At 34.4% G+C, this 19,239-nt stretch overlaps 1 protein-coding gene and 1 long non-coding RNA gene across 9 annotated transcripts in view; one reads left to right on the top strand and one right to left on the bottom strand.

The window, feature by feature from the left end:
• Positions 1–10,518, top strand: part of LOC128249440 (uncharacterized) — a 347,579-nt gene extending 337,061 nt beyond the window's left edge. For both annotated transcript variants that reach the window (XR_008265561.1, XR_008265562.1), the window contains exon 5: positions 10,383–10,518. This is a non-coding gene — a long non-coding RNA (uncharacterized LOC128249440). The remainder of the gene's footprint in view (positions 1–10,382) is intronic.
• Positions 1–19,239, bottom strand: part of LOC106868934 (protocadherin beta-15) — a 165,989-nt gene that overhangs the window by 104,042 nt on the left and 42,708 nt on the right. The window lies entirely within an intron of this gene.

Below are 19,239 nucleotides of genomic sequence, written 5' to 3' on the forward strand. Positions count from 1 at the left end.
CATTAGGAGGGGCATGCAGTCATAGAAACCAAGCCAAAACAGACTATGGATCCTGGTATGGCCTCTGGCCTTGCCAGTTACTGTCAAGCCATCCAACCCATGCCAGCTTGGAAAACAAACATTAAATGTTGATGATGATGATGATGATGATGATGATGATGATGATCTATTTACAATTCATGTGAATTTATACTTCTAATGTATTTACTTTTCCCATGTATTCATTACTGACATGTATTCGCCATTCACATGTATTTACAATTCACATGTAAATGCCATTCAATGGTGGTGGTCAGGATACCAGAACTAATAATAACCTGCTTATGTTTTTGCTGGTTTCAACAAATGTTTGGGGACAAACTTATAGCTTTCTATCTAAACAGGACACAGATTGTCATCATGTAGGACAGACTGTCATCATACAGGACAGACGTTCGATCACTCATGTACTTAATAAAGGAAGCTAAAGTTCAGGTATTTGCCATAGCTTAACACTGCTTTAAGCCTTTCAAGAATTATAAAATGGCAGCTAAAATATATTAGAACAAAGAGTAATTATACTCAGTTTTAATACTTGGCTTAACTGACAGACTTGTCATCTCTGGCAGCAACCAGTTGCATTAAATTTATATTCACATACGCATATGAACATACAGACATGCATGTATGTATGCGAATGCATGCATACATACATTCATACCTACATACACACAAATATACATATATATGTACATATATATATATATATTTATAATATATAAATATATTTACATATAAATGTTTGTACATACATGCATACATGCATGTGTGTGTCCTTTATACATGCACACACATATATGCATATACACAAGGAATATATTAAGGATGTATCTAATTCTATTGACTCACACTTTCTTTGTATTTCACCTTTACTCCTGTACTATTAAAAAAATTACGTTTTGCTGTCATTTAGACACATGGTATTTATTTTATAAATATGGCTCTTTAAACCTTTCCAAAAAAAAAAAAAAATAATAAATCCTTTGACAGTTGAACATCCTAAAAGAGTTAATGATAAAGTATCCACCCTTATGAAAAAAAAATCAAATGTAAAAATATATAATATTGATTAAAAGTTCTAGAACAGGAAAATTGATATTTCATAAAAATCTTTATTTAAAAAATGTTTCTATTTATCTATTTATTATTATTTTGAATTTTGAAAATGTTGAATTTTTTGGAATTTTCTTAAACAAAATAAATGTATAGAATTTTGTTGTACTCCCATGATTGAAATTTCTCCAATCCTTTAATTATGTTGACCCTTTCATTCACTCTCTATAAGAGTAGGGACACAATAATTATTAAAATCCCTTAGTGATTGATTACTTGGAAAAGAAAATGTATATCCAATCTTCTATATTAGATCTTGTAAAGACACTCAAATCTATATTCTTACCATAAGCTGATTAGATGATCTATCATTTTGTTGAAGGTTGAAAATCTATCATAAACCCAATGCTAATGATGTTAATACCCGCTTGAGAATCTGTGCAAGTTTAACAAGTTCAGTGGCTCTCTGCTATGAGGGAAAACTTTAAATCAAAATCTCTAGTGATGGTAACTTCAGCAGGGACAGGCAGAAGAAAAGGTGAAGTCAGTCAGTGGATGACAGCTTTGATTTCTCAGGATTTATATATTACATGTGGTTAGCATTGTAGGGGTATATAGTTTTGGTCAAATGAATTAATCATTGTTACAGTTATCTTGGTGTGTATGAGAATGAGTGGCAGAGGGATGGAAAATCAATCAGACAGACAGATAGATAGATGGAGAGATAGACGGATATATAGAAAGATAGATGGATACATAGATGGATAGATAGAAGGATAGACAAACAAATAGATAGATGGATAGATAGATAGATAGATGGATACATAGACAGATAGACAAACAGATAGATAGACGGATAAATTGACAGATAGATAGATAGACGGATAGACAGACAGACAGATAGATAGACGGATAGATACACAGAGAGATAGACGGATAAATAGATAGACTGATAGATGGCTGGATAGATAGATAGATAGATAGATACATACATAGATAGATAGATACATAGATAGATGGACGGACGGATAGATCGACAGACTGATGGATGGATGGATGGACAGATGGATGGATGGACAGACTGATAGATGGATAGATAGACAGAGAGATGGCTGGAGAAGTAGTGTGTGTGTGTGTGAGAGAGAGAGAAAGAGAGTGTATTTGTATGCGTGTGAGATAAAAACAAATAAAATCCAATGATTGAAAAGATCAAGAATGTAAACATCAGTAAAAAAGTTTTTGCTTTCAAATAAACATACCATGTATAGTACTTGTTCCACCCATGTTGCACAGGCATTCCCTCCATATTCTCAATAACTTAAATGCAAGAGTGGCTGTGTGTTAAGTAGCTTGCTTACCAACTACATGGTTCCGGATTCAGTTCCACTGCGTGGCAACTTGGGCAAGTGTCTTCTACTATAGCCTCAGGCCCACAAAATCCTTGTGAGTAGATTTGGTAGACAGAAACTGAAAGAAGCCCATCGTATATATGTATATGTATATATATATGTGTGTTTGTCCCCCCCACAACATTGCTTGACAACTGATGCTGGTGTGTTTACGTCCCCGTAACTTAGCAGTTCGGCAAAAGAGACCAATAGAATAAGTACTAGGCTTACAAAGAAGAAGTTCTGGGGTCGATTTGCTCAACTAAAGGCGGTGCTCCAGCATGGCTGCAGTCAAATGACTGAAACACCCCCTCCCCCAGACTTGCTAGCCTTGTATGAATATTTGAAATCAATATTTCTTTCGTGGAGTGAAGGACAGCAAGCAGGCAGAATAGTTAGCATGCCAGACAAAACGCTTAGTGATATTTCATCCGTCCTTTACATTCTGAGTTCAAATTCTGCCGAGGCCAACTTTGCCTTTCATCCATTTAGTGGGTGGGTGGGGGGTCGATAAAATAAGTACCAGTTGAGTACTGGGGTCAATGTAATTGACTTACATCTTACCTTAAAATTGTTGGCCTTGTGCCAAAATTTGAAAACATAGTTTCTTTCTGGAGTAAGGCGGTGACTTGCCAGAACCTTTAGCATGCCAGACATAACACCTAGTGGCATTGCATCTGTCTTTACATTCTGAGTTCAAATTCTATCAAGCTTGACTGTACCTTTCATTCACTTTTGGGGGTCAATAAAATAATTATCAGGTGATTACTGGTGTTGATGTAATCATTTTACCCGCCTAGAAATTGCTGGTCTTGCACCAACATTTGAAATCAATATTTGTTTGTGAAGTGTACAGAATTTTCTCCTAGAAAAGACTGTGACATTATATCAAGAATGCTAAATTTTGAATTTTTCTATATCATTCCATATGGTAAAATTTGGATAGCAAACTGTTTGCTCTATTGATTATACCATATATATGAGTCTATGGGCCATTTGGCCTTTGTTTTTTGAAAATCCATCTGCCCAGATTCCAACATAGTTTCCATTTTTCCAATTTCAGTCACAAGGCTACAGTCAATCTGAGTTTATGGTAAAAACATTTCTCTAGACTGCCATGCTATGGGATTGAACCTGGAACTGCATGATTGTGAAGCAGATATCTTAACCACTATGCCATGACTTTACATAAGCACACAAACCTCAAATACATACAAAAAACATATACAGCACACACACACGTATGCACATATATACTAACACAGACACACTTACATATATACGCATCTGCAAACCTTTAGCACTTCAAGAGAAATAGATAATCCAAAGCAAACCCTTTAATAGGATAGCAGTTCCATAATCCTTCCAGTAGATAAGGCTGATGCTAATGTAGTTATGAGCAAAAGAAGATGCTGAAAACATTCAATCAAAATACTGAAAGAAGAAGCTCAAATAAGATTTTCCCCTTAACAGTTTCTTGGTTCATAAAAGAAAACAAAGATATTTCACAGACAGCTCATTAAATATTAATATACTTTACAATGTATCTATATCTTTATACACACAAACACACAGACAGACACACACATACACACACACACACACATATGAATGAATGTATGTGTATATATGTGTATAAATGTGTGTATATGTGTGTGTGTGCATGTATTATATATATGAGATATATATAACTATATTATAATATATATAATATATACCATCATCGTTTAACATCTGCCTTACATATATATATATATATATATATATATATAATTACATTATACTATATATTTATATGTGTGTGTGTGTATGTATGTATATAATTATATAATTTAGTTGTAAGGATTCATTAGAATTTAGGCACATCAACATATAGGATGCAAAAAATGTCTAGGTATAATAACATAGAGCTCACACTGAGATAAACAACATTGAAGGCCTCAAGTGTTGGTAGGATAGTGTACATATGCAAATAGCAAATCTAATTTAAACCTTGATGTGGCATAGGTATAAAAACTAAACATAAATGGTATTTAAAATTTATGACAGCTGTTTTTGTAGAATTTTATGAATACATTAATAGAAGATAACATCAAAATTGCTGTTCTTATACTTAAATTAGAAGCTATTTATTATTTTGTCATTTTCTTTCTAATCTTTTCGGCTATTGGATTGCAACCATGGTGGGGGCACTTCTTTGAAGGGTTTTAGTCAACCAAATCAACCCCAGTACTAATATTTTTACATTTGGTGCTTATTGCTCTCTATTGCCAAACTACTAAGATATTGGGGCATAAATATATATATTGTTCTATTATTCTATGTTTCAGCCTTAAAGTTGTAACCTTTATTTATGTATTTATTTAAGCATTTATGTACGTGTACAAAGGGCTTCCATACAGATTCCATCTCCCAAATTCACTTAGAGGGCATTGGTTGTCCAAGGGCTATAGTACAAGATACTGGCCCAGAGTGACACACAGTGGGATTGAACACAACAATTCAGAAGAATATATAGATATATTTATGTTTAACATAGTTGACTAATAATAATAATGATTATAATGATAATGATAATAATTATTATTATTATTTCAAATTTTGGTACAAGAACAGAAATTTTGGGGGAGGGGTAATTTGCTTAAATCAACCCGAGTTCGCAACTGGTACTTATTTTATTGACCCTGGAAGGCTGAAAAGCAAAGTTGATCTCAGCAGAATTTGAATTTAGAATGTAAAGACAGATGAAATGTTGCTAAGCATTTTGTCCAGCATGCTAATGATTCTGCTAGCTCACCATCTTAATAATAATAATGTGTGTGTGTGTGTGTGTTTATGATGGACTTCTTTTAGTTTTTGTCTACAAAAATCTACTCACAAGGCTTTGGCAGCCTGGGACTATTGTACAATATATATGCCCAAAGTGCCAAGCTGTGGGACTGAACTCAGAATCATATAGCTGGGAAGGAAACTTCTTACTAGACAGCCATGCCTGGATGTGAATAGAATCTCAATAAAAGACTAAAACTAAGACCACTGGGACTCAAACATATTGTAATTGTCTTTCGTTCTCCAGAAATGGCCAATGCTTATATACGGAAGACTTTGAGAATATAGCAGTGGAAAAGAGAAGTGCTTTAGGAAAAAAAAAAAGAAGCAAATAAACTATCAGTTAAGCTTCAATATATTGTGATGTCTTTCCCCGCTCCATACTGAGTACTATGTTGGTGGACCAAGTGAACTTTACTAAACAATGGTGTAATATTCAATATGAAGAAATAAAGTAATAATCAATTACCATTTATTCTACATAATAGTATAATACTACAATCATTATTAGGTTGTTTTATTGAAATTATGAGTTTTACAATGTGATGAGAGTATCGGGAAGTGGTGGTGGTGGGGTAGACTCCATATGGTTGATCGACTTGTGAGAATTAGTGGCTAAATCTTCCACATATTACATCCCCACCATCTTAAAAATGAGTGAGGAAGAGGAGGTAAAGGATGAAGAAGAAGAGATGGTGGTGAAGGCAATGACAAAGGTTAACAGCAGCTATTGGATTGCGATGATGATTCAAATATGCATTATTGTTTAACTTAAATTGTTAGAGCACCAAACAAAATGCATTGTAATATTTTAGTTTCAGTCCTTTGCATTGTGAGTTCAAATCTTGCAGAGATCAAATTTACCTTTCATCCTTTTAGAGGTAATAAAATAAAGTATTTTTGAATTACTAGGGTTAACTCATATTCATATAAAGTATCCTTGTGTGTGAACAGAATTATAATAAAAGACTAAGATTAAAGTTATAGTCTTTGGTAAAAATATCATAAGACAGCATTTAAGAATTAACAGTATTTTATCCATTCACCGTTAGACGGTGGTGAGAGGGACAAATGCACACACACACACACATATGTGTGTGTGTGTGTCTATATGTATGTGTATATGTATATGTATGTATGTATATGTGTGTGTGTATACAACCTTCAACAAAGTAACAATTGTATACAACTTGAACAGATACATATCAGTACATAAACATACATTCACATGTACACATACACACACACAGGTCTACACACTTATAAATACTCACGTACATACATAAGTACATACTTACATACATACATACATACATGCATATAGGCATGCATACGCACATACATGTACACATACATACATACATACACACACACACACACGCACACACACACACACACATACATACATACATACATACATATCATGAACTAACTGTTACTTTCTCAGATGCAGCACAGAATTTTGTCAGTGAACAGGTCACGGTCTCAAAGTGACAAAAATATTTTGGCAAATTAAATTCAAATGTTGAAGTGAATCTAACAGTTTTTGTGTTTCTTAAATGGCTTATAAACACCTTCCACACTGCAATTGTTTTCGTTTCAGCACATGATCTCAGATCAGGTCACTTGCCATGCAAGTACATCTCCGTAATTATTTTATTATAATGTACAAATATTTTTAGAGAGTATGTCAACCATGCTGAAGCTAACACTGGAGTTCAATGCAGCCCTGCAGCATGTTGGATTTGGTCAAGTGATTTAACCCATGCCAGTATGGACAATAGACATTAAATGATGATGATGGTGGTGGTGGTTTTGGTGGTGGTGATGATGATAGATGAATGAATGAATTAAAGCCTACAGGACAATTGCATACATTAAAAATTGTGTAGTTAACATTACAGAAAGGCTGCCAAAGGGTTAAAATATTGATTCTTAATGACCAGAATTTAAAAACATTGCAAATATATGATCAAAGGAGAAAACAATAATGTTAAAGAAAGCCAAAAGGTGTAGAGTTAAAATAGAAGCCATATGTTAGACAGGGTTGATGTTTCTAGTGTATAGAAAACAACATCAGTGTGAAAAGTAATAAGAATTGATGAGGTGATTAATGAAGAACTTAATCAAGCATGGCACTGTAGAACACAAGTAAGTTTCTAGGTAACCAAATCAACAATCCATTTTTTTCTTATATTCCTTGTAAAAGCCATTTTACTAGACATTTCACTTGTGCCCAGCAAACCAATTATTTATTTTTATACTAATTATGAGATTTCTCCATTTCTGTTTGAGAGCATTTTAACCATTTTGACACCAGCCAGTCTTTAAGTATTTTCATATAAAAGTCTTTCACTTTAACCCTTTTGATACCAATCCAACTGAAACTCCTAGTTCTACGATACAGATTCATTGTTTTAAAATGATCTAAGTTAAAGCCTTCCATTAGAAGCTCATATTAATTTATGTTCAAAACCATCTTACTGACAGTCACTTACTAAATTCTTTACTATTTGCAAAATTTAATAAAACAAAAGCAGTATATGTTAACAGAAGTATAGTAACAAAGTGTTTAAAGTGCTTATATTTAAAATACCAGTCAAATGCTGGGAGTAATTTAATTGATTGATACTGGTGTCCTTCAGGCTTCTTCAAGTAAAAGATTACACATAACCTCAACTGAATTTTCTTATTACCACTTGTATTGGAAGGAGTTAACCTCAATATCCACAATATATCTGTAAGTAGCATTGACCTCAGGTTTGATAGAACACTGCCATACAAATTCTATAATTAATGGTATACGCAGCATGCTTGTCATGCTGACTAAAACAGGAAAACAAGATATTTAAATTGAAACCTTCCATCATCACTTCATGTAAGGACTTTCTGTTATGTTCCAAACACCAGCTTTATAATGAAGTAAATTAATTGCTTTACAAAGTCTTTCCAAATTTTTGATTATTTTCAAAGTTAACTGAATCACATAGACAAATTATTTCAATAGAAATAAGGTGGAGATAGAATCAAAGCAACTCTAGTTTCCTTATCTGTTGTGAATATTTTAAAATAAACTTCACACAGAATAACTGTGACAAAGAACTCCAGCTCTTTGCATTCTGACAGTAGCAGCTATGACAATGATTCCAAGCTGTATTGGCCCAAGCTGGTAGAGCTTCTCTTATATAAATATCAGTTGGCATTCATGGGTGACTGTCAGTCTTTCTTTAAAAAGTTTGCCCAGATTAGCACATACATGCATAGATGAATGATCACCTCAGACAGATGGAGGGCTCCATCATACCAACCAAAGATCTAACTTGGCTCCAAATTTTAAGATGCCCAGTAGTGACAGGAAGGTTTTCATTTCATGCAATAACCATTGAGGTCTGCAATTACTGGGCAAGGAACATCTTAGGGTCATGGACGTCCTTTGTGACTGTATAAGCATATAAAACAATGAATGACAGCACTGTACATACTGCTAGGTCATGGTTGTGAGGGATGATATTTATGGTACACATAAACAAAGATTCAAATACACACATGGTTACACACATGGTTACACACAGCCTGGCAATTATGTTAATAAGAATGAAAAGGTATAGTCTAAAGTGGAATTTTTCAAGGAATTCCATCAGATGTAACAAGAATGAAAAAGCTTTAGTCTGCTTTTTTCTTTTTTAATATCAAAATTCATAAGGCATGAATCTGTGACTTGTAATATATTTTGTCTGTTTTTGAAGTCATCAACCGGTAATGAAACAGATAAGTGCTCAAGTAACATAAGCCAAATAATAAAGATGTTGAACTATCCAGATGTGTGGCCATACAGATGCAAGACTATAAAGATTTAGCATTATTAATATAAATATGTATAACTCTACAGCAGTAATAACATTGAGCAGGGAGGACTCTTATGTTTTGCAGGGTACAAGACAACCTCACTAGCAATGGTGCCACAATAAAATACACCCAGTACACTTTATAAAGTGGTTGTAGGATAAACAGAGAAAACAACATCAAGAGAAATTTTTAGTCCTGTCTTGATGAGGATGACAACTTCTCTAGCACTGGTACCATGATAAAGTGCACCTATAACACTTTAATTTGCTGATGTTAGGATGAGAATCCAACCATGGAAACAGCCAAAAATGAAATGTACAGGCAAGATATGGTCCTCCAATACTACTAGAAGGGCACTTACTCCCAGTAAGAACTGACTTAAACAGTGGCAATCTGCCCAGCCCATACCAGCATGAAAGCAGACATAAAACCTTAATGATGATTATAATGAAATAAATGTGACTCAGTGGTTAGGGTATTGAATTCATGATCCTAAATTCAAGGATTCCATTCCTAGATTGGGTTAGTATGTTGTGCATTCAGCAACGCAATTTATTTCATCTTGTTTCAATTTACTCAGTTAAAATGAACCCAAGCCAAGTGCTGGTGCAGCTTTCTCTCCTTCCAGCTGTCATATCCTGGATGTTCTGCTGGGTGAAGGCTAGAAGTGCCAAAAGAACATCCATGTCTACTCGTAAATATAAAAGTACTTAAAACAATTACCCAGAACATAGCACATACTATTAGATTATCTTCAGTTCTAAGTGACAGAGGTAGATTTAATGATACAGATATACAGATGCTTTCTGGCAATGAAACTTAATATTTATAAAGATGATTTCATCTCTGACTCTCTATTTCTCTCTTACTTTCTAACTCTTCCCACAATATCTCTCAATCTAACTCGCTATCTATTTATTATACAATCAGATAAGGTGGCAAACTGGCAGCATTGTTAGTGTGCTGGACCAAATGCTTAATGGCATTTCTTTTGGCTTTACATTTCAAGTTCAAATCTCATTAAGGTCATCTTAGCTTTTCATCCTTTTGGAGCCAATAAAATAAAGTACTGGCCAAGTATTGGGGTTGATGTAATTGGCTACACCTCCCCACCCACCAAATTGCTGGCCTTGTACCAAAATTTGAAACCATTATATTGTTGGATAGGCAGCATTTTTAGTTATCATTGAATTTCTAAATGTTCTTTTATATTCTTTTCTACTCTAGGCACAAGGCCCAAAATTTTGGGGGAAGGAGGCCAGTTGATTAGATCGACCCCATCCTGGAGGGATGAAAGGCAAAGTTGACTTTGCTGGAATTTGAACTCAGAATGTAAAGACAGATGAAATACTGCTAAGCATTTCGCCCGGTATGTTAACGTTTCTATCAGCTTGCTGCATTTTTTTATATTGAACACACAAAACAAAAAAATCCTTAAATTTATGAGCATTCTTAGTTACAGACTATATAAGAGAGTTAACTATAGTAACTTTGTATTATTACAAAACTAAAGTCATTACCACATGGTGAACTGGCAGACTTGCTAGGCCATGGATAATATACCTCATGGTATTTGTTTTGACCTTCTACATTCTAGTTTTAAATGCCACAGTGATCAACTTTACCTGTTATTCTTTGGAGTCAATAGATACTGTGCAGTATCTGTTTCAATCCTTTGCATTCTGAGTGTATATTGGCCAAGCTATATTGACTAAAGTTGGCAGACCTCTTGGATAAACATCATGTGGCATGGAGGAGGGAGATTTGCAGTCTTCCTTAAAAAAAATTTTGCTCAGGTTTGTACATACATACATATATATATATGAATGGTTGTCTTAGACTGATGGAGGCCTCCACCATACCAATCAAAGATCTGACTCAGTGCCAAATTTTTAATTCCAGAAACATTACCCCTGTCTTTCTTGACAAAGAGCTATCATTAACACTAATTTTTGAAAGTTTTCATTACAGATGTATAATTTAATTTAATTAAAAATTTATTTTTGCTTACTACATTATGTTAACCTGTGCATAACTGAAATGAATATAAGTACATGAATGAATACTCCCATCAGTATGATTGTCAATGGAGGGTCTCAGACCTAACCACTACTCCTCTTCCATTTATTTGGTCTTAAAGCTCTGTTTGGGATTAATAGGATCAGTAGACTATAAGTTCTCCTTTAACCTGATTTACTGTTGGGGTTGACTCCTTCAGCCTTTGCCTCTTTGCTGGTATTCACTGGTAGAGAGTGTTTATGCTGAGAGTCGACCTTCTCCTTGTCTGGTTACTTTCCCAAGACTGCTCAGTTCAGATTGGCTGTCCATTTATACTACTGGGGGTTCGGGGAGATGACAATAGTTAGAGTATACTTTCTCCAAGAAATATGCTTTAATAAATGCTACAGGATGTTCACTCTTACTGGTTTTACAGCATGGCAGACACAAATCTGAGATTCCTATGTCACTGTCTCATTGTTAGATAGTCAGTGGCCCTCTATTTGGTCTATCTGTCCTTTACAGAACAACAGCAAAAATTATAGAGGTATAAAAAAAAATTAATTTTTTGATGTTTTTATAAAGTCAATCTTGAACGTATTATAGTTTGAAAATTAAATATAAAACCTTAATCAAATTCTAGCAACATAAAAATCAGCATGGAGATTTAACAAAGGGAAATATAAGTGCTTGGTTGTGCAGTTAAGAAGTTTGCTTCCCAACCACATGACTTCAGGTTCAGTCCCATCTTGGGCAAGTGTGTTCTACAATAATCCTGGATAACCAAACACTTGTGAGTGGATTTGGTAGATGGAAACAGAAGGAAGCCCATGTGTGTGAATGTGTGTATTTTTGTGTGTGTGTGTGTCTTCTTGTCTTAACATTGCATGATATTGGAAACCTGTCATTCATTTGCAATATTCTGTAGAAACATATCTGACTATGGGAAAATATTACCTTCATTGGTGAAGGAAGGGCACCTAGCCATAAAAAATATGCCTCGGAAAACCTTTGTCTGACCCATGCAAGCATGGAAAAAGAGTTCATTAAAAAGAGGTTATTAAAATAATGATGATAATGATGATGAAATCCTTGTAGTGCATTAATAAATGGATGTTAAGTTACATAGACATAAAAGAGCACTAAAATAAACAATTTGTTATATTTAGCTACGTAACTGTTTATTTTGTGTACCTAATCTCACCACTAAGATAAACTTGGTCTCTTTTCCCTATGGGACCATTAAATATAAGTATTATTGTGTGGGTACATTTCTTTTATTCCACTGGGGTTATTAATGTAAATACAAGTGCTATTTTGGGGGTGTAAATTCCATTTAGTTACAGATATCTATGAAAATTGTATTTGCATTCATGTATGAAACTAACAGTGGTTTCAAATTTCTGCAAAAGGCCAGCAATTTAGTGAGAGGGGAAAGTCGATTATATTGACCCCAGTTCTCAACTGGTTCTTATTTTATCAGCCCCAAAATGATGAAAAGCAAAGTCAACCTTGGTAGAATTTGAACTCAGAACATAAAGACAGATGAAATACCACTAAGCATTTTTCCCAGCATACTTGTGATTCTGCAGCTCACCACCTTAAGTATGAAAACTAATATTACAATGTAAAACTGTATCTCATGCCAAGCAATTGCCATTCATTTAAATATAGAGTCAACAAGGGAACCTTTATGCAGTCGTTAAATTTGCCAGAAATAGTAGTTAAATATTCCTCAAATCAACTGACTATATCAATAAATGACATGTTTGATATTTGATCCTGAGTTCTCTATGCATAGGAAAAAGTTGGAATGGGCATGGTTGGGATGCTTTGATCATAGGTTTACTTGATCAGGCCTGACTTGGAGCAAAACAACACCATTAACTTATATATGCAGACACACAAACACACACACACACACACACATTAACACATACAGACACACAAGCATGCATATATATTCATACATCCACATATATATATATATTACACTCATATATATACACATAAACATATGTATGTGTGTTAGATGATGAACCTCATAAATAGTTAAATCAGTGACTCTTCTTGCTTGACAGCAGATAATAATGATAAAAACTACAACATTAAGAACTACAACAATGGAAATCCACACAATCACATACAGTATATATATATATATATATATATATATATAACTCAATCCGCCCACATATACACACATACATATGCACAAATACACCCATTCTGTCATATAGGCATTGAGAAACACGAACATACACATGCCTACACACATAGATTCACACGTACATATATACATACATACATACACATACATACATACATACATACTGTCATGCACGCATTCATACATACGTAATACATACAGACATACATACACAAACCCACACATACATACATACATACATACATACATATATACATGTATGCAAGAATACATATAAAAACACAAATACATACACACATACATACCTACTTTGCATACATACACAAGAATAGACATACTGCTATACATAAGCACATACATATACAAATGAAAAGACACACACACTGCAATACATACTTACACAAACACACCATACTACTGTACATGCATACACAAGCACAATCACACATACACAGATAGACACATCTATAAATTTACGCAATAAATGAAGTTTAAGAATGATAGAGATTCACATAAGCCAAATGTTCACAACTCTGTTACAAAAACACAGCTAGTTTAACACTCTTCAATGATTTTTATTTCCATCTAACTCATTTCCTAGTGGCTATTATATGAACAATAAATGATTGGTATTGGCCATTATGTAAAATAAACGGTCAGTATAAAGATTTGGAAGAAAGAAATTTTCTTTGTTTCCAACGATATGAAAATAGTCATTTCATATTTGAAATCTATATTATAGGAACAAGCATGGATGTGTGGTTAGAAGTTTGCTACCCAACCACATGGTTCCAAGTTCAGTCCCATTGTGTGGCACCATGGGCAAGTGTTTTCTACTATAACATCAGGTTGAGCAAAGCCTTGAAAGTGGGTTTAGTAGACGGAAACTGAAAGAAGCCTTTATAATATATATATGTATATGTATTCTTATTCTGTATATATGTGTGTGTATGTATGTGTCTGTGTTTGTCTCTGTTCACTACTTGCCAGCTGGTGTTGGTGTGTTTACTTAGCAGTTTGGCAAAAGAGACTGATAGAATAAGTACTAGACTTAAAATTAAAAAAATAAGTATTAGCGTTGAGTTGTTCAACTAAAATTCTCCAAGACATGCTCTGGCAGACTGAAACAAGTATGAGTAAAAGATATAGTTGGTGTCATTGTTGTTGTTACTGTTGCAGTCATAGCTGTTGTCATTTAAACCCAGGTGAAACTCAACTGAACAGACTTATGATCATATGACATACCAATCATGACTATCACATTTTTTTTTTTTTAGCAATAGTGTAACCCTGCCTCAACAACATTATCCAAAAATGTCCTTTGTTTTTTTAAGACACTAAGCAGAGAGTGGTATAAGAATGAGGGAGATAGGGCAGCTATTTCCAGCAGATCACAGGAATTTTTCGAGGGGAGGGCACAAAGTCAGAAGGGAATACGATTTCAGGAGAAAAGGGCATAATAACATTACTTAGAGGGGTGCACTTTTTTTCTTGAGGGGTGGCATGTGCCCCTCAGGCCCCCATTTCGGTCCGCTCCTAGATCATGCAATCATGTATAGAATGAAAAGACTCCCTCATTGAAGTTGCTGAAGTCTACTTCAGTTGATCAGGTGGTTATGAAGAAAACTAGGCAAGCAAGTTTTAATGAAATATCTATATTTGTGGCTTTTGTTTTTTCATCAGGTAGGATTTTTTCCTACCTGTGTTTCTTTAATAGACCTGCAGTGTTGAAAGTCAAGAGATAACTAGAACTGAACTCTTGACTTCTGGAATGCTGTCAGTCATTCACAATCGTTTATTAGTCAGATTAAATGACTGATGGAACTTCTATATTAGCATTCTCTAGAAGACTAGTAATTGAGAAGAGTGATGCTGTTCTAGGAGAATATTCTGGGAATCAGTAAGAATGGACTGGTTGGTCCTTTGTAGGACCTTTAGCCTAGGGAGTATATAGTTAAATTCTAGATATCTCATGCCTGTTAATGCTACTGGGGGAGGGGTGGTCATTGCCAGTACATGATAAACTCTAGTATGGAGATACTAAAAGTAATGTCAGCTTGGCCTGTCTGCCAAGCAGGCAGAGCAATGAAACCATTCTGCATACATTTCTTCTGTATATGTATACTGAAGACTTTTGGATTTTTTGTTGAAGGGCAGCAGTTGTCAGTTGTCAGCTGATCCCATTATGATAACCATTCTGCTGCTTTCCTTAGTGAAAAAGAAGAACAGATAGTGTTTTTTTTTCTTTTTTGTGGTTATGACAAAGGACATACTGTAGATGGAACTGAAAAAAAAACTGAAGACAAGCACTTTCTGCTGTGACCAAGACCACATCATCTTTTACAAGTTCCACTTAATGACAAGGTGAGGGTGAGAAGAAAGCCACTGCTTCCATATAGGCCTACATGTGTGCTAGGAAAAGGACGTTTACCCTTGGTAGCCAGAGTAATCTGGATCTGTGGTGTTCCTTGATTGCTGCTTGATAACTCTGGAGATCTTATAGAATCTTATAAAGGCATGGCTGTGTGGTAAGAAGCTTGCTTCTCAACCTCATGGTTCTGGGTTCAGTCCCATTGCATGGCACCTTGGGCAAGTGTCTTCTGCTATAGCCACAGGCTGACCAAAGCCTTGTGAGTAGATTTGGTAGGTAGAAACTAAAGAAGCCCATCATATATATATATACATATATATATATATATATATATATATATATATATATATATTTGTGAGTGTGTGTTTGTACCCCCACCATCGCTTGGCAACCGACAACCAATGTTGGTGTGTTTATATCCCCATAACTTAGCAGTTCGGCAAGAGAGACCGATATAATAACTATTACGCTTACAAAGAATGGGTCCTGGGGTTGATTTGTTCAACTAAAGGTGGTGCTCCGACATGGCCAAAAAAAAATAAAGGAATATAAGAATTCTTCTTTACTTTCTTTCCTTTGTTTAGTTGATTTCAATGTAAAACCTACACTTTTTGAAACCTGTCCATATGATGTCACCTCATCCACCATCCTGGTGGCAAATATAAGAAATCATTAATGTTGTTATTATTATTCAGTAGTCTTATTTTTATCACATGCTTTCACTGCACTACCAAGCCTAGCTCTGTGTGCCTTGAGTATGTGCTGTGGTTTGTTGTGATGATCTTATTTTTACTGTATTGAAAGTGTTTTATGTAAGATGTGTGCAGTGCCTAGTAGTGCTATTTTCTGTATGTTTTATATACTTGTTAGTCCTGGTGTTTTGTTATGTATCTGTCTGAATATTTCTTTATCATATCTAATACACCTACTGTGATAGGAATTGTTTCTGTTTTTAGACTCCACATTCAAGTTACCTCTATTTCCAGAACTTTGTATTTTGAAAGTCTTTCCATTTCTTTCAGAGAAACATTGTTGTCTATTGGTGTTGACACATTGATTAGAAAGCATTCTTTTATTATAAGGGGACCAATGAAATAAGTACCAGCTGTGCACTGGGCTTGATGTAATCAACTTCTCTTGAAATTATGCCAAAATCTGAAACCATTATTATTATTATTATTATTATTATTATTATTAATAGGTTCTCTTGTTTTAGGAGGATTGCACGATAGACATGTTTTCTTTCTTTTCTTTCTTTCTTTTTCTTTCTCTTAGGCTTTCTTTTAGCCCATTTCAACTTCTTCACCCTTTCTTTCCCTTATCTTTTATGTAAACCCCATCACACAAATTGTAATCTTGTTCTTGTAATGTCTCCCTGATCTAATACCACTGTGGCAAATAACAGATATCATCATCATCATCATCATCATCATCATCATCATCATCATCATTATTATCAATATTATTATTATTATTATTATTATTATTATTATTATAAGCAGTAGTAGTAGTATTATTATTATTAGCAGAACTCATTAGAGTGTCGTCTATAATGCATTTGTGATATTTTGTTAAGTCCCTAAACATTGTAAGTTTTGATCTCAATGGGATCAGCTTTATCTTTCATCCTTTTAGGGATCGATAAAATGAAATATTATTCAAGTACTGCAATCAATTTAATCAGAAACACCCCCTTACCTCCTCAAAAATTTATTGCAGCTATGTGCCAATGTCAGAAATCTTCCCCACCACCACAACCACCACCAACACTAACACCATCACCACCAAAAACCACTACCATTGTCATCATCACCATCAGGCTGCTACTTGCTGGCAGAATCCCATGGGGCATTGGAGAAAATGCTTAGTGGCATTTATTTTGGCTCTTTATATTCTGAGTTCAAATTCTGCTGAGGTCAACTTCGCCTTTCTTCTTTTTGGAGTTGGTGTAATCTACTAACACCTCTCCCCACAGAATTATTAGCTTCATGCTGAAAGTTTGAAACCATTGTTAACGCACCAGCTGAAATATTAAGCAGCTTTTCATCTATCAAATTCTGCAAAAGTCAACTTTGCCTTTCATCATTTCACAGTCAATAAAATAAGTACCAGTTGAGTACTGGGGTCGATGAGATTAACTAAACCCCTCCCTGAAGATTTCATGACTTATGCCTATAGCAGAAAGAATTATTATTATTATTAATTCTGCCAAAATCGACTTTGCTTTTCATCCTTTCAGGGTCATTAAAATAAGTACCAGTTGAATACTGGGACTGATGTACTCAGCTTAACCCCTCTCCTTAAATTGCTGGCCATGTGCCAAAATTTGAAACCATAATTATTAGTATTATTGTTATTATTTAAGGTAGCAAGCTGGCAGAATCGTCAATGAGATTTTGTTTGTCTTGATATTCTAAGTTAAGATGCCACTGGGTCTGAGTTTGCCTTTCATCCTTTCGGAGTTGATAAAATAAGTAACAGTTGAGCACTGCAGTCGATGTAATTGACTTACCCCACTCTGCAAACTTACTGGTTTTGTGCCAAAATTTGAAACCAATATTATTATCATTTAAGGCAGTGAACTGGCAAAATCGGTAGTGTGCTAGGCAAAATGCTTAGTGCATTTCTTTCATCTTTACATTTTGAGTTCAAATTCTGCTGAGGTCATCTTTGACTCTCATCTTTTCAGGGATTGATAAAACAAGTACTACCTGGACACTGGGGTTGATGCAATCAACTTACTTCTCAGAAGTTGCTGGCCTTGTACCAAGATTATTATTATTACTATTATTATTATTATGATTATTATTGATATTATCATTAAAGCAGCAAGCTGGCAGAATTGTTAGCATGCTAGGTGCAATGCTTAATGGTATTTTGTCTGCCACTATATTCTGAGTTCAAATTCCGCTGAGGTCACTTTTGCCTTTCCTCCTTTTGCGGTTGATAAATTAAGTACCAGTGAAACACTGGAGTCTATGCAATTGACTAGTCCCCTCCTGCTAGATTTCAGGCTTGTGCCTTTAGTAGAAAGGATTATCATTATCATTATTATTATTATCATTATTATTGGCAAAGTGGTAACAAAAATGCTTTTGCAGTACTTGATTATGCTTCTATACATTCCTTTGCACATAAATGAGAGGCAAGTATGCATGTGATGTATATATTTCTGGACAGAAGACACATGTCCAGATATTTGGATATACAGACAGATAGAGAGACAAAGAGAAAGATGGGTGGATAGACAGATAAAATCTACTTGATAGATCAAGGGAGATATAATGTTTCAAAAATAGATATAAACGCAGATGTATGGATGCACAGCAAGTCTGAGACAGCCAAGAAAATATAGAAATAGATAAAAAGATACATTAAGATATAGATATAAGGACATATAAATAAATATATGATAAATGTGTGTTTGTGTGTAAGTGTATATATAAATATATGTATGTGTGCATATATGTGTGTATGTTTATTTGTATATGTTGTATGTATATTTATATATGTATATACAATATATGAATATATAAAATATATAC

This window comes from Octopus bimaculoides, chromosome 14, assembly GCF_001194135.2.
Source record: "Octopus bimaculoides isolate UCB-OBI-ISO-001 chromosome 14, ASM119413v2, whole genome shotgun sequence".
In the NCBI taxonomy this organism is placed as follows: Eukaryota; Metazoa; Mollusca; class Cephalopoda; order Octopoda; family Octopodidae; genus Octopus; species Octopus bimaculoides.